The 5,000-nt window shown below is 54.9% G+C and overlaps 1 protein-coding gene across 1 annotated transcript in view; it reads left to right on the top strand.

Annotated features, from left to right (window-relative positions):
* The window catches only part of LOC308151557 (disco-interacting protein 2 homolog C-like), a gene marked incomplete at both ends in the record, with an annotated part of 192,654 nt that overhangs the window by 93,671 nt on the left and 93,983 nt on the right, over positions 1-5,000 (top strand).

Below are 5,000 nucleotides of genomic sequence, written 5' to 3'. Positions count from 1 at the left end.
ACCTTGTGTCTTGATGTATGTGTGTGTGTGTGTGTGTTTACTTTGCTTCTTGATGTGTGTGTGTGCGTGTTTGCGTTTATATATGTGTATGTGAGTGTTTGTCCTGCTGACTTCACCCCTCACCCATCCTGTCCCTCTCTCTCTCTTTCTCTCTGAGGTTCTCCCCATCCGTCATACTGTCTGCGCTCACACTCTGGAAAATGTTGATTTTCTGATCACGCCTCCCCGCTCCCATAGCTATACTTATATCTAGTAAATGTGGTCTTTCTTCTATATAGATTTATAAATAATAACTCAGTTATAAATAATTGTATAACTCAGTTGTGTTGTCGTTGCTGTTTGGTGTACACAGTCCAGTGCGATCAGGGCATAACAGCCAAACGGACATACACAACACGCTGGCGTGTAAATCATGCTCTCCATAACCGACATGCTGTCATCATGAAATGCTTCTCCGGCTCTTCGCCGCCCTGCTGCATCCTGGGTAGAACCGCGCCGGTGGTGGACTAGTCTGTTTTCATGCTGGCCCAGTTGGAGTCCACACGCACACCTGCACATAGACCGCATACATGCATACACACACGTACACACACACACACACACACAAGCAGGCACACACACAAGCAGGCACACACACACAGACACACACACATACAGAACACACGCAGACACACACCCCCCACACACACACGCACAGCCCCCTGCCAGATCAGGTTCTGGTTGGCTGGTTGACTACTGCTCTGTGACCAATCACAGCGTGAGGTGTTCAGTTCTGTGTTCACACCAACCAATCCCACTGTTGCCCCCCCCTCCCCCCCCCGAGGCTGAAGTCAACGGAGCGGCAGAGTTTAGTTACACTCTTTTGTCTACAAATATGTGTTTGTGTCCAGAAGATAGGTGACGTCTATTAGCAGGCAGATAATGGAGATCCTGATGAAGGATAAAGGATTGTAAACGGACTGACTTATGTTACTGACTCATGCTATATTATATAATTGTGACAGATCTCCTAGACTAGCGTGTCCTGGAGTTTGGGGCTGTGAGCTGGAACGCCAGAACTGGTGACTCATGCCATTGACCAACCACACACACACTCACACACACACACAGACACTCATGCACACACACGGACAGACACAGACAGACACACACTCATGCACACCACAGACAGACAGACAGACAGACAGACAGACAGACACACACAGTATGCAGGGACTATTTGAGGCTTCACACACTACAGGGGGTCGAACCCAAACCATACCGCGTTGGCTTGGGCCTCTGTTACTCTCACTGTGTCCTTCCTTGTTTCAGCACCTGGCAGACACACACACTGTCACCCGGCCAGCCCGGTTCAGCTCGGCTCGGCTCGAATCCACCTGGCTCTGTGGTGTAATTAAAGGGTATACGTTTCGTAGCCCTTTCACTGAGCGGTCGTGAGGTGATTGGATCATGTAACCAGCCTGTTAAGTATAGATGAGGTCTAATGGCTCGTCTGCTCGCGGCGCGTCCTGTCCTGTAGCTCGGAGGGGGCGCAGTGACAGTCTGTCAGTCAGACTCCTCGTTAGGAAGCACGGCAGTTAATCAGGCTTTTAATGTGACAGTCCGTCACGTATCCAGTCACTCAAACACCCAGTCAGTCACAATACACGCACGTTGTGATATGCACGCTCACACAATCATAAATGCGCGCGCACACCTATACACACACGCACACGCATGTTACGTTTTGGTATAGAATTCTAGATGTAGAATGGTGTTGGACCCATGTGCGGTGCAGCTCAGATGAATGGAGGTCGAGACCGTAATAAAATAAATGTCTCTTTACTGAGATAGGCAATCAGTCACAACAGGACAAGGATATAGAATCAAAAGTAAAGGGGAGCAAGCAAGGCTCTGAGTAACGAGTAAATAATAATAGCGGATACAAAACAACAGGATACAAATTGCAAGAATAATGCAAACACAATGAAAATAACAAACACTATATACAGTCACTATACCTGGGAACAGCGACAGGTCCTCGCTGACCCCCCTCGTAACAGTGCCCCCCCCCCCCCCCCCCCGACGAACGGCACCAGAAGTTCACCCGGGTCCACCCAGGTACGCTCCTCAGGCCCATATCCCTCCCAGTCCACCAGAAATTGGAGACCCCTCCCCACCTTCCGGCAGTCAATGATTCTGTTCACCGTGTAGGCAGGCTGTCCATCGATGAGACGGGGCGGGGGGGCGGGGCGGGGTGGGGGAACCATGGGGGAATAAACCACAGGTTTAAGTAGGGAGACGTGAAAAGTGGGGTGGACCCGCATGGAAGGTGGGAGTTGGAGTTTGTAGGTCACGGTATTGACCCGCCGAACCACTTTAAAGGGACCCACGGACCGTGGAGCCAGCTTCCGTGACTCTACCCGGAGGGGAAGATCACGAGTAGAGAGCCAGACCCTCTGGCCAGGACGGAAGACCGGGGCTGGGCGGCGCCTGCGGTTAGCCTGGTGTTGGGATCTGTCCGAGGCTCGCATGAGCGCCGCCCTCACCCGCCTCCAGGTACGGCGACAGCGGCTGACATGGGCTTGGACCGAAGGGACTGCTGCTTCCTCCTCCTGCTCGGGGAATAGGGGAGGCTGATAACCGTATTGGCACTGGAACGGGGAGAGACCAGTGGATGAGCAGAGGAGGGTGTTGTGAGCGTATTCAGCCCACGCCAGCCGCCGACTCCAAGTCGTCGGATTGCCGGAGACATAACACCTCAAAACGCCCTCCAGGTCCTGGTTGACGCGCTCCGTCTGCCCGTTAGATTGAGGATGGAACCCGGAGGACAGGCTGACGGAGGCGCCGAGGCTGGTGGCGAAGGCTTTCCAGAACCTGGAGGCGAATTGAGGTCCCCGGTTGGACACCATATCCAGAGGTAGTCCGTGCACTCGGAACACGTGCTGGACCATAAGATCCGCAGTCTCTTGGGCCGAGGGGAGTTTGGGAAGGGGAATAAAATGGGCTGCTTTGGAAAACCGGTCCACCACCACCAGTATGGTGGTGAACCCGTCAGATAGGGGTAGGGCCGATATAAAGTCCAGTGAAATATGAGACCAGGGACGTTTGTGGATGGACAGGGGGCGCAGGAGTCCCTCCGGCCGTTGCCGGGAGGTCTTACTGCGCGCGCATAGAGGACAGGCTGCCACAAAGGCCCGCGTATCCCCCTCTGCTGTGGGCCACCAGAACCTCCTCCGAATGAAGTCCAATGTCCTGGTGGCCCCCGGATGGCTGGTGAGGGAGGACGCGTGTGCCCACTGCAGCAGCCGTGCACGCGCAGTCTTCGGCACGTACAGCCTACCCGGCGGACCCCCGCCCGGGTCGGGCTCCCGCCTCAACACCGTCCTTATCACCCTGTCGATCCCCCAGGAAACGGGGGCGACGACCAGGCCAGTGAGGATGATGGAGTCTGAACTCTCCACCAGGTCCACAGGATCGAACTGCCTAGACAGCGCGTCGGGCTTGATGTTCTTGGAGCCCGCCCTGTAGGAGATCGTAAACTGGAACCTGGTGAAGAATAGGGCCCATCTGGCCTGTCGAGAGTTCAGTCACTTGGCTCCCTGGATGTATGCCAGGTTTTTGTGATCCGTCCACACGAGGAAAGGGTGCACGGACCCCTCCAACCAGTGCCTCCACTCCTCCAGCGCGAGTTTGATCGGCAGCAGCTCCCGGTTCCCCACGTCATAATTCCGCTCAGCTGCGGACAGGCGACGGGAAAAAAAGGCACAGGGGTGAGTCTTACTGTCTTTAGTACACCTTTGTGAGAGAACCGCCCCCACCGCAATGTCCGAAGCGTCCACCTCCACTACAAACGGTTGGGACGGGTCCGGGTGAACCAGGATGGGAGCTGAGGTGAAGCGCTGTTTTAATGCCGTGAAAGCGGTCTCAGCCTCCGGGGACCAAGAAAAGGGGCGTAGGCTAGTCTGGGTGAGGGCTGTCAACGGGGCCGCTAAGGCACTAAACCCGCGAATGAACCTCCTATAAAAGTTGGCGAATCCTAAAAAGCGTTGCAAGTGCTTGAGAGAGGAGGGTCGTGGCCAGTCCAACACCGCCCTGACCTTCCCGGGATCCATAAGTAAATTCCCCTTGTCCACCACGAAGCCCAGAAAGGAGACTGTGTCAACATGGAACTCACACTTCTCTACTTTAACATAAAGTTTGTGACGGAGAAGGCGTTCGAGCACCTGCCGCACATGTATTCGGTGTTGGGCTAGGTCCTTGGAAAAAATGTAAATGTCGTCGAGGTAGACGAACACCGAGTGGTCGAGGAGGTCTCGTAGGACATCATTAACTAGCACTTGAAATACCGCTGGCGCGTTGGCAAGGCCGAACGGCATTACTAAGTACTCATAATGGCCTCTGGGGGTGTTAAAAGCTGTTTTCCACTCGTCCCCCTCCCGGATCCTCACTAAGTTATACGCGTTCCGTAAGTCCAGTTTAGTGAAGACCCGGGCCCCCTGCAAGGACTCAAAGGCCGTCGTCATCAACGGAAGGGGATATCTGTTTTTTACCGTGACGTTGTTTAACCCCCTATAGTCAATACACGGCCGCTGCCCCCCATCCTTCTTGGCCACAAAGAAAAACCCTGCACCCGCCGGGGAGATGGACGGACGAATGTGGCCCGCGGCGAGTGCTTCCTCAATGTAAACTTTCATGGCCAGGGTTTCAGGTCCAGAGAGAGAAAACAATCTCCCCCAAGGAGGCGTGGCGCCCGGCAGGAAGTCGATGGCGCAGTCGTAAGACCTGTGAGGGGGTAGCTCCTTGGCCCGCTGTTTACTGAAAACCTCCCCTAGGTTCCAATAGACCTGGGGAACGCCCACTATAGCCGGAGCCGCAGGAATGTCTGTGGAAGCAGACTAGCGAGCCCTCTCGTTTCCCGGCTTCTCCGGGCAGGTGGCGAGCAGATGACCACTCCGTCCGCAATAGAGACAGCGCCCCTCCCTCTGACGGCGATGTCTCTCCGTCTGAGACAGGCGGGC

Source organism: Nansenia antarctica (assembly GCF_963989245.1).
Source record: "Nansenia antarctica genome assembly, chromosome: 2".
In the NCBI taxonomy this organism is placed as follows: Eukaryota; Metazoa; Chordata; class Actinopteri; order Argentiniformes; family Microstomatidae; genus Nansenia; species Nansenia antarctica.
Note: the sequence above shows the minus strand (reverse complement) of the source record. Positions and strands in the feature narration are given on the sequence as shown.